Source organism: Pimephales promelas, chromosome 12 (assembly GCF_988280905.1).
Source record: "Pimephales promelas chromosome 12, fPimPro1.hap1.1, whole genome shotgun sequence".
Taxonomy (NCBI): domain Eukaryota; kingdom Metazoa; phylum Chordata; class Actinopteri; order Cypriniformes; family Leuciscidae; genus Pimephales; species Pimephales promelas.
In genome coordinates this window covers 6569038-6581937 of record NC_142780.1, presented here as the reverse complement: position 1 = coordinate 6581937, position 12900 = coordinate 6569038, and positions in this window count along the sequence as shown.

The window sequence follows — 12900 nt, the reverse complement described above, 5'->3', positions numbered from 1 at the left end:
TCAATGACGTCTTTAATGCGTCTTTAATGCGTCTTCAGATCATAACCTGGTGAAACGCATGATTTCTTCTGCCAGTGGAATGTAAAAAGAGCAGAAGGGCACGTTTCGAAAGGACCAGGTCATGCTTTTCTGGAGATCTGGGCCTCTAACTGTGCTCAGAATACCATTTGAAACAATTACGCATGCGGTGTAATTGACAGCAGTATCAGCACTGCAGTGATATTCTGACAGGCTTCATGGAGCCGTGATTAATTACCACACGGCTTCTCTGGGCTTTTCAATTTCCTCTGGCTTTCAGTACAGGTCTGTAGGTGATAGTACAGTAACTCCTGTTACACCCCCTTCAGCAGGAGAAAGAGACATCTCTCTCTCTCTCTCTCTCTCTCTCTCTCTCTCTCTCTCTCTCCCCTATCCTCGAGCGGATCAGAGGAGAAGTCAGCCAAACAAGGGCTGCCATGATAAGTCAATGTAATACCTCTCCCTGCCATGAATGCTAACTACTGCTTATATTCACCAATGCGGGTGAGATTATCTGCACTAAAAGAAATTGCTGCTTCTCTTTTAGCTCCTCTTCCTAGAGTTAAGTTTTAATTTATTATTTGCGAGACTGTTATCATTGAGTTTACTATCATAGTCCTCTTCATTAATCACAGCTAGGCCTTCATTTATCCCGTGATATCCGCAGGGTCCTGGCACTGATGTACATATGGGTCTGTTTATCATGAGCTAAAAGGGAACAAAAAGTTGGAAGAGCTATGAAAGCAAAGATAACTTTATCCCAGCTTACATTAAGAACACTCAGCAAAGCACTTTTATTAGCAGATGTAGATGTGTTGGTTTCATAACTGTAACTTTTTTTTAACTGAAGTATATATTTTTTAAAGACTCTTTACACCCCTCCTTCATTTACTCAGTTAGGGTCAGTTTTCTGAAAGCTAGTTTGTTTAGTACTGCTCTCATTCTAGGCATCTTCGTCAAGCTGTTGCACTCGTACCTTGCTAGCTTTCATCATTGTCTTCTCTTCCTCTGCTTTTGTTTCTCCTTTGTTTTCTTACAGTGCGTTCACACCAGAGGCGAAAAGCACGTCAAATTTGCGTCTACCACGTAGAGTTTGACGCTTGACCACTTTGTGTTAATACGCGCTTTCAAGAGAGAAACTGACGCATGTAAAAACAAAAGTTTGAAGCGAAATTTACGCACGTCAGAATCGAAACCTGTCGACAGCCATCTTTTTTATGTTGATCGAGCATTCATTGAGAGAGTCACCGCTCTGTATTTGCTCTGGAGAGCTATGCAGCGGCGTGGGGATCATCGTCGCCGTATTTGTGTCCACCAGATCCTTCAGAGGCGATCCGTTTGGTGAGTTTCACCATTTGGATGACGGCTGCTGTCAGTGGTACTTCCGACTGTCCCGCGTGCAATTTGATGACCTGTTGTCCCGCATCGGAGCGAGGTTCACCCTTCGCTTTTTTCCATCTAATCTGTCATTTGTTTTGATAAATAGAGCTAGCATCCAAAAGTTATTAACCTGTCCTGTGATTTTTTTTTTCTCTCTCACGTCCAGACATGAACTTATGCGCATGTATGTTGGTTGTTTTTACATCATAATAATATTTCATATAATCTAGATATGGAATAAATAACATTCAATACATAATGAACATGTCTCGTATATTGAAATAAAGCTTTTTAGTGATAAAATATTTGCTTTGTTGTGCATTAGAACCACACGCATTTAGTCATATTACAAAATAATTTATTGAAGCATCCAGATACTTCACCACGTGAGCAAACAGCTAGGCTCCTGATTGGTTAACGTGGCGCCAAAGTTCCGATTTTTCAACTCGGCGGCAGACGCGAATTCTCGTCAAACACGTGAATGCACAAATAGCACTAACTAAATAATTTGCGCGTAACGCGCTTAATGCGCCAGACACTCAATGTTGAGACAACTAGCTTCTATTCGCCAATAGAAGTAGAGTGGTAAAAAGAGATGCAATGATGTAGTTTGGCAAATAATCGGTATTGGACGATTAAAGCTATTATTTTCGAACGATATCATTCTGAATAATCGGCTATCGGTATCTGCAGATAAATTTAGTATCGGTTAGGGATGCACGTATGCATATATCGGGATGCACGGATGCATATATCGGCCACCATATCGGTATCGGTCGATATTTGCTCATTTTTGTGTTATCGTTATCGGCCCAATAATAAAATTTGGCTGATATATTAAAGCTGATAAATAATTCATTATTTCCTTCAACACATGACACTTGAGACACTTGAGATGCGCACTGTTCAACATGATTGATCTTAATTGCTTGAAATATGATTGGAATCAAAAACGAAGTGCAAAATGTGCTGTCATATCGGATAGGTGAATTATAATGAGAACATTACAATTGTGTTAGGGAACGGATTTTAATTGTGAGACTTTTGTTTTTCCAATCAGGCTTTCAAAAATTATATAAAATTTTGATTTAGATTTATCGGCCGATATATCGGTTATCGGCTTTCAAATATAAAGAATTATCGGTATCGGCCAAAATGTTCATATCGGTGCATCCCTAGTATCGGTGCATCTCTAGTAAAATAGCTTTTATGTTGGTGGGATAGTTGTCACATGGGGAAGGTCTGTATCTCAGCATACTAGAGGTTTTGAGGCAAAAATCGACTTTTTATATTTAGCATTTGTAAATTCATTTTAAACGTGCAGTTCAAAAATTGTGTAATTTGAATAATGAATGATTTCCATTTTAAATATCTGATATCTGTTGGCCAATAACTGTTTTAAACACTGTAGCTGTTACATGAATTACTTATTAGTGTGAAATAGATAAATAGTACACATTGTAGCTTAACTCATAAAGTGTGACAATTATATTTATTACTCTGTCAATAAAAGTAAGAACGTTTTAATCTGTTCTTTCAAATTTCTCTGTACAAATCTCCGTATCCACAAACATTTAACGTTCCAGTTTCCAGTCAACACCCATACCCTGAAACACTTTCACTCTACTTTTTAATTAGCGACATCTTCCTCATAAAGACCCTCATTATCAAATCATATGGTTCAGTCTCTTATCCCTGTGATGTGGCTGTGGCAGTGTAACATATGGGACAGGACTGGGATGAGTGCATGAGGGTGTGAATATCTCGTGACCCCTAACGGATCAGGATCCATATTGAAAGACGGCCTTGAACTGTAAGGAGATAATCCTGTTTGGCTGCCCCTGCTGACGGCCTCCTCACTAGTCCTGCTCTCCTGGTGCTTCACATGCTAATGCAAACTAATGATGAGGAACCAGAGACCCTCTTACAATGCTGGCAGGATATCAGTGCAACATCTACATATTATATTAATTAAAAAAATCCAATAAAACATAAGCATAGCTGTCATTATTGCGCCCCTCTTAACTTTAGACATTTTTAACATTAATATTTGTGTAGTTAATCATGACTTTTCCCATGCCTTAAAGTGTCGATGGAATGTTAACCTTGTGTTGTAAGTGTAACTTTATAACCAAAAAAGCAAGTTTTTCTCTGTTAAAGTCACCATAAACACAGTGGAAGTGGATGGAAAATAAGAGGGATTGGTGATTTCACTGGTATTGCATGTGGAAACGCCATCAGATTGAAAGCATCGGTTTTAGAAAGCTATGTTGACTGGTCAGTGAATAGGAGGAATATTATGGAAATTAAATTGATATCACAATATGTGATATAATGCAAAGACTGTGATTTAATTAAGCTTTTAGAATTCCTGCAAAATTTGCCTAAAACGCCTAAAAAGGCATTTTAACATTAAATTGCATGCTGTTCTTGAACCATTTGGAGTATATGCATGCTTTTGGTCTCCTATGAAAGGTGACACTCAGAGGTTTGGTCCTAAATAGTCAGAATCACTGTCTCAAGTCTTACTGGTCTTGAGTAATATAACTTTAAACACACTGAAAAATGACACTGCCTACATTTTTTTTTTTTTTTTTGATGCAAACAGATGCCTGCAGATAACTACAGCTGAGAGCTATTAGCTGGAAAACACAATTGGATCACAGCATGAAGCCTTACCAAACACAGTTTATATATATGAAGAGTTCAGATGCAAAAGCCTCTAAGTGCCATTTGAAATTTTCTTCTAGAATGATCATTTTTATCAAGCTTGTATATTTAAGTTCAGTAATTTCACTTAAATGGCAATGATAATTACCTATTAATTGTTATTTAAGTGAAATTACTGAACTTAAATATACAAGATTGATAAAAATCATCATTAAAGAAGAAAATTTCAAATGGCATTTAGAGGCTTTTGCATCTGAACTCTTCATATATATATATATATACAGTATATATATATATATATATATATATATATATATATATATATATATATATACATATTGAGTTGTGCTGTTAAATAAATTTATTTATTTATTCAAATATATGATTTATTATTATTATTTATACCTAAATGTAAACACCCAAATCATTTTTTTTTTCCTAAATAGGATTTATGGATTTACGGCAGTATTTATAAACGTTTTTGGTAATCAACTAACCTAGGTTTTTTTTTTATTGCATATATAACAATGTATATATAACAATGGGGGTTATGTGCAACAAACTAAAACAATAAACAATAAAATGCAATAAAAAAACCTAGGTTAGTTGATTACCAAAAATGTTTATAAATAGCGCCGTAAATCCATAAATTCTATTTAGGTGAGAAAAAAAAAAAAAAAACTTAAAGGATTTGGGTGTTTACATTTAGGTATAAGTAATAATAAAAATAATTTTGTGATTATTTGTGATTATATTTATTTTGGATTATTAAAAACAAATGATTGACATACTTGTAATAAAGCAATTTGACTGTAAATAAAGAGTATAATAAATAATATATTTGAATATATATATATATATATATATATATATATATATATATATATATCTTTTTTCCTATTATTATTTTACATGCAGAACATTTAGATTCCTATTTTTACTTTACATACAAAATCATCCTGATTATTCTAAAATAATGAATTCTCTCAAAATGGAGTTGTTTTGTTCCAGTTGAATTCTTGAATTTTTGTCCTACCGAACTAAAAAGCCATAGATTTCAAAAAGACAGTTTTTTCCCCAATATCGATAATTTTCTTCTTATTGCTTCTCAAATTTCAAAAGTGAACTGAACCTTTGAGCAAATGCACGCACAGGTGTGACAAACGTGAATTTTCTGAAATTGTTTAAATGTATTTTATGCTGTACTTCTGTAATGATATCCCCCTCTGGAGTGTTGTGCTATGTTTGTGTTTTTCAATGAGTTTCTCAAATGCCCTAATTCTCCCTGAATCAACAACCCTTTGTATGAAGGCAGTGGAGGGGTGGAGAGGGATTCCCCAGCTGTGAGCTCGAGTACCGCATCCCTCAGGCGGGGAGATGCAGATTAGTGAAGCAAGTGAATGGAAGGTTCAAAAATGCATTATTAAAAATAAACTGTGCAAGAGAGACGGAAGAGCGAGAGAAGGGAGACGAAAAGGGAAACTTCAAAAGGTGATGTTTAGCATCGGCGTAATACAACATGACAGGTTTATAAAACTTGCCACTCTCTATTGGAGGCCTGGAAATTGACTCGGGCAGCAGTAAGTGATGGCATATTCGACTTTAAAAAATGGCTTTAATGACGCCGTTATTGTGTTACCGAAATGGAAATAAAACTTTAATTCCCTGAGTGAAGAACGATCCTGCATGCTTCAATGTGCACGCGCTAAAAAGTGATTCTCGTTGCAGATTCCCATGGCCCTGCACTCCTGGCAGTTTCGAAAATCTCTCTCTCCCTCGTTTTCAGTTTGCAAAGGTAATGAGAAGCTAATGAGGCTTGACTTGAATTTTTTCAGCACTACACTCCTGGCAGCTTCCCAGAGGGGCTGAAGGAGATGTTTAGTTTCTATAGAAGCTGTGCTGACGGACGGATGGATGGATAGATGCAGGGGTTCAGCCTCTGCGTTTGGTCTCCATTCACCGCACATGAAGGGAGGGTGGAGAGAATGAGGGTCGGAAACTGAAGGAGGGAGAGAATGGGGATGAAGAAATCAGAACTCTAGAAGCGAGATGAAATCCAGACGGCAGTCTGAAAAGAAAAGGCCATATAAGCCTGAGAGTCCTAAAGGGATGTTGCGCTCCGAATAATATGGCCCTGATGATGACCTTCGCCGTTTAGATTGGCACAGATCAGGAAGTGAAAAGAAATCCAGTGTTGGGGAAGATACTTTGAAACTGTAGCTTCCCATACAGCAAGCTATCATTTAACACTGTAAGTGATGAAACAATAATCTAAACAATAATATTTTATTTTTTATTTTTTGGAATGGAGCTGTTTGTTGAATCTTGATTCTTTAAACAAAACATTTTTTTTTTTGAGTATCATATTTTATACATCATAGTGAGAACATGAAGCTCATTCTGCAATTTGATGCAGATGCTGATATTTATATGGCAGAAAGTAAAACGAAATTCTGATTTATTTGTAATGAAAATCAATGAGATCTTCAGAACTGTATAGCAGACAGTTAAAATGCATTATAGTTAATTAGTTACTCTATATCTTCCAATAATTTGATTTAGTAAGATGATATTTAAATGCTTTGTTATGTGTAAAACTCTTGTTGGGGGCAAAATGTATCCAATGCAATAGATTGATGATTGGGAGAGAAACATTCCTCAAAAGCACGACGGATCAAGTTGATTCAGTCCAGTAAATGTTAAAATCTTTAAATAGTCATAACAATATATAAAAAAAAATATTCTTGTTTACTTAATAAAATCAGAAAAAAATTCACAGCAAAAAGACACAAGTATCACAACCTGAGGAGGGACGTTTTTACAATTATACTAAAAGGCCATTTACTTTGTTTTATTTACTTTATGTAATGTAAATGTTCATCTAGAAATAGTCCTAACGATATATAACTAACTGAAAAAGTATGAACTATTGATCAGACGACCGAAAAGCATGAAGTAAATTGTGTGCAACAGTTTTTTTGACAAAAGATTTTATCATGTTGATCATTTAGAGGCCTTAGAAATTTGCTTATCAAATATAATACAGTAGTAGCCTGGGAAAACCCAAAAAACTTCCGTCACTTTTCGATTTGCTCTGAAAGTTAGGCTGGCAAAGAGCTCATTCAAGCCCATTTCCAATCCGGCGAAATTGTGGCACCAATCAGAAATGTTTGGGCAGGCTTTACACGATGACGACAACGCTGGGATTTTGAGGCAGATTTTGTTGCCTACATTACATCACTCGTTCGAATCAGCTATCGCGTCTGTTTTACGCGATTGGAACGTTTCCTTTTTGTCAAAAACCGAGCAAAGAACAACACTCGGAGATGTTTCTCCGCTGCTCTGCATATGCCATCTCCTTCATCGCTCTGACTGGTTTTAGGTCTATTCGCGAAGTCCGTCGGTGACGCCCCTCTGGAAATGGTTTGTCTATGACGCCTTGCCAGACCATAACCCAGTTACAACTGAGATTGGTCTGGTTTTAACCAGGCTAATACAGTAGTTTAATTGGATTAAAGTCATGTAGGGTAGCTACTCTTTTGAAAGAACTGAGATTCAATATCTTTTTCCTTTTATATTATTGAATCAACACATTATGTATCTGTCACAAAACAAAACAAGGTATGTTACCATTCGAACAAAACAATTATGTAAAATGAATCAGACTTGCAAACGCTACACGTGATGGAAAGGACAGTTTAGGCCTCAGTTTGCTCAGTTGTAAAGCTACCACTGCATGTGATATGAAATGAATAGTCATGTCTTCTCTTCCCTTCCACGTACACCAGCAGGCCAAGATGACTTCTTTAGCACAAAGGACAAAGTGGGCCTTGTGCCGTGGATTGGGCTGGTCTAATGAAGTCGTAGCAGACTCTCCGGCTGATAGACCTGTTAATGAGCTGCACTCCTGTGATGGGAGATGGATGGGGGGTGGGTGGGTGTACCAGGTAGGCGCCGGCACCGTGTTGGATCATTAGCGTAATTTAAGCAGAAAAGGTCTTTGTTTCTCGCCGAATTGCCGGGGAGGTTGGGAAGGGACCTCGAGGCCCCTCGAAAGCATTTTGCTGGCACGCACGTCGAGAATTGATTGTCTTTGTTGTGGTAATCTGAAATTAATTTGCACTTGAACCCATCTTTCTTCCAGGATCAATTTAAAACACTGTTATAATTATGTGAAACCGAGAGCAGACACTGATATGACGAGCCGGAATATTTTAATTCCCCAGGTACTTAAGAGCCTTTTTTTCCCCTGACTTATCTTGCAAGGTAATAAAACAAAACGCTCCTCGTGCATAGGCTTAAGGGAGAGGTATTTGCCGGAGGGGTAACAGTAATAACTGCTGTATCTCTACACGTTTACCCATGTACCCTCTCAGTAGGTCATCGCTTTCTTTCAAACGACGCGAAACTTGCACTGATGCAAGGACGAAGCTCAGATGAATTCTCCTCGGCCCTTTATTCGCCCATCGCAAATTTAATTGTAATAGGCATTTAAAATCTATTAGAGACTACCTGCTAATATCGTCGATTGATCTTGGCGGCGCATCGGCCTTGTTCTCAGCACGAGCTTTTTAATATCTTTATCAGAATGCTTCTAGTTTTCATCCCCCGATTGGTGTTTGTAGCAGGGAATCTCGTTAGCTTTAGTCAGACCATCTTGAGCAGTTTCCCGTGGTGCTGTCATGTAGCACAAGGGCGGCGAGGTCATCGCCCAGGGCTGGGATTCTTCCCGGGATCCTCAGGCGTGGAGAACAAGGCGATGGGCAGCCAGACAGACAGCTGATGGCATTAACATGCAACAAACACTCCCAGCTCACCACGAGAGAGGCATTTGATTTCTGCATGGAAGATAAAGCTTATTTGGGCAGGGTTCACAAAAATTTTGCACTGCTCTATTTCTTATGTAAACCTGTTTCTTATTCCTTATACTTAAAAAGAATTAAAATGGTCATTCAGCACAAACATGCCTCGTATCTCTCACGGAGAAGCGAAAGCATAAGCAGACCATCCAGAAAAAGTTTTTTTGTGATTGTTGCTTTTCTTTAAAAATGTGATGGAATATGCGGGATATTTATTCAATTTTATGCGATGAATACGGTTGGGTATCGAGAATCGAGTATCGATTGGAACCGGGACTAACTTTTCTTTTTTCCCGGAATCGTTCAAAAGTTAAAATTTCGATTCCTAGTTTCGATATTCACAGTCCGCCGAGCGGAAGAAGAAACCGCTGAACAACACCAACCAAGAAGCGTCTACCGGAAGTGTTGGCATAACCGCGCGAGTCGAACATGAGTACTGTAGCTTATGTCGGCGGTCCAATGTGTGGCTTCACTTTTCTAAAAATAACGAAATCTCGGCAAAATGAAAAATTTGTGACAAAAGGAGTATTTGTGACAGAAGGAGTATTTCCTTCAGAAAGGATTATTTCCTTCCGAAAGACCGTTGGTTAGCAAGGTTAGCTAAACTTTTTTGACCCTGCCTCTTAAAAGAATCGGAATTGAGAATCGTTAGGAACCGGAATCGAAACAAGGAATCGGAATCAGAATCGTTCAAATTCAAATGATACCCAACCCTAGCGATGAAATTGCGAGAACTTGCAAAAATTGCGGGAACTTGCAAAAATTGTGGGAACTTGCAAAAACTGCGGTTTGGTGAAAAAGAGAAAAAAACTGATTCCGCTAACACCCTGTTCTCACTAGGCTACTACCTTAATGTAAAGAGTCATTTTTATTACTTCCTTTGATAAGCAAGCATACTACATCATAGAAAGTGCTGGGAATATTTAGGTTCTCATCTTGCTTTATGAGTGTAAATAAGGTGTGGCCCCTTTAAGAGCTGCACGCTCCCTGTTGAACTGTCTTCAGTGTTATATTATATGTAGCCGCGAACACCCCATGTGTGCGGGTAATTTCAGTTTGATGCTACTTCTTTTATCTTATTTTGTTTATTAAGTAACAATGTGACGGTAGAACGTGTGAAAGACAGTTATACTAGTTCGTTTTGTGAGATGTCATTCGTCTCCGTGAGTTTGTCTGGCCTCTGCAATAACTTCAGCTGTGAGCTATCCCGTCTCGTAATTGCGTCACTTCATAACGTTCCCATGGAAACAGGGGGAAATGGCTGCCCTTGTGTGAAGCAAATGCAACGTTTTTCAACTTTCTGCCAAGATATATGTGACTTTTTTGCAACAAAAATGTGAGGTTTATGAAATCAGGCAAACCCCACATATTTTGCATGGAAATCGGCAATTTATGCGGCGAAAGTGCGGCGTATTTTAAAAAAAATGCGGCCCCTGCATGAATATGTGGACTTTGGCTGATTATGCATTGAATTCAGCGATCTCATAATCACGTTTTTCTGGAGGGACTGCATAAAGAGGAGTAACGACAGTGAAGAGTAAGAGAGGAACAGGCCTGCATATATGTTGTGTTTTATTATATGTGACAGCAGTCGTCCGTGAGGGGCTGCTGTCTTTTACTTTCGTTGTGTATGTGTTTGTTTTATCTTTTTTAATCAATAAACAACCCATATCATACAGAGATGAGAATAGAGATACATATAGGAAAAAAACAAAATACAACAACCATACACACAGAACACAACTTAAACACTGGCAGCTAACTTATTAACTGTAGAATATTGGCTGGCTATATTAACTGGCTATATTCATCCAGGTGTTTACAGTGGTCGACTTTGCCTTATTATATTTTATATCCAATATATTTTATTTCCTAATAAAAAGGCAATATATTTTATTTCCTACTATGGAAGTCAATGGGACCAGAAACTCTCTGGTTACTGATAGTCTTTTAAATATCAGAAAATCAGCTGAATGGATTCGAAAACGGTACAACTCAACTGTTTAACTCTGAGGGAGTTGTAAATTGAGCCTATTTCCAAAAAAAAGTGGATTATCCCTTAAGTGCTGACCTGCAAGATGTGAATTTTGTTCGCCACTGATTTTACGTCATTTCTCAAAATATCTTTGTGCTCTGCAGAAGAAAGTCAGTGTTGAGGGTTTGAAATGACATGTGGGCGGTAAATGACGACAGAATGATAATTTCTGGGTGAACTATCTCTTTAGCACATCAAAATATCAGACTATTAATAATGTTTTTGAAGTGATGAAACAGTGGCTGGTTCCATAAATCCTCGGGGACCAACATGACGTCGTATCCCAGTCCGAGGTCCTCTGACAGTGAGGATGTCTATCATCAAAAGCAAGCTCTCTTCCTCATTAAACGAACTCCCCGAAATCTGCACTGATCTCTCAAGTCAGACTGTTTGAGCATGACAGCTCGCCAATAAGAGAGTCAGATGTAAACAGAACGGGGAAAAAAAACTTCATTTGTAATACACAAACAGATCTCAGATACATAACTCACATTTTGTTCCCACAATTCTTCCTGTTGTTAATCACACTGAATATGCAAACGCCTTAAATAATTAAACACTCCTCTGTTCGTTTTCAAACAGTGCGCTCTGAATGATTTGTTTGAATTTTGTACCAGTTTTGTTGTGCTGTTGTTTCCGTTGCACATTTTCTCGCCGCATTCCCATCGAGAGACGAGAAGCGTGTATGCGGTTCCCACAAGTTTACCACACGCATGTGTCTTACATCTCGTTGCCTCATTTCCAGGCGTAACGCTTCTTTTTCTGTCGTTGTTGTTTTAAAGCCTTCTGAGCGTTTATCTGGTCTCGAGCAGGTCTGCGGAGAGCACATCGGGGTCACGAGCGGTTGGCAGGCAGGCTGATGATCATGCAAAACACAGACCTTACCAAAGCCAACAGCCTCTGTCTGCAGATAACATCTCCCTTTCAGCGTATCGATCGCCTGTTTTCAGGGGGCCTTTGTTTCCGCCCTGAGTTTGCCACAGGACACCAGAAGTGACAAAAGATTGACACGAGGACCTCGAAATTAACTGCTGACCTATTAACAAGCCGACACCGCATATTGGCACGAGTGAAATTCTTCTGAAAACAATGGAGGGAAGGGGGAGGGGGGAGAGAGAGAGAGAGAGAGAGAGCAAGAGCGCAGCAAAACAACCCGCTTAATCTTTTCTCTTATCTCGCAACTGTTGTGAGCCCTTCCAGGCAATTTTCTATTCAGGCTATTGATTTTTATCACCTCTTCTAAACCTCTATGACAGATTATTTTTCAAAGACTAAAGCTACTTTTCCCACTTCTGCGACCCATATATTGCTTCAAATGAATGATAAATAGAGAAAAACTTTCAACTATTACGCTGAAAAACACTGTTTTTGATTAATCCTCCTGGAGCAGATTAGCTGATTCTCTTTTTCTCCCCATAATGCTGCCGCCGCCGCCGCCGCAGTGGGAGGGAGAAATGAGCACCAAACCAGAGTATTTGAGATGAATTTACAACATGCAGAGTCCTGAGATGAGTCAAGTTTGGGGTTGTTTATGTGCTGTGACCGTCGCTCACAGTTTTCTCTTTGACCACCGTTTACTGCGGTTACTGCGGTCCTCAGAGAAAATGTTGTAAACTTAGTCTGCCATTTGCCACATTTATTTGTTTTGTCTGGGTGCAGTAAATATCACTTTGACAGCCACTTGTCATGAAGTTTTTATGACACACTTTGGCATAGGCTGTTTTTTTTTTTTTTTTTTTAATGTTGCATTTAAGTGGATGTGCTTCGGGCCCAGTTTACATTTACACAGAACCAAAATTAAACTACACAAAAGTAAACAAACCCGTTTAAAATGCATGTCTGACGAATAATCCCAGACTAAAATGCATGTTTGAGCTGTTTCAGCTAAAATGCAACTTGTACTGACATATCTTAAAATATGTTTCATCATTTACCATT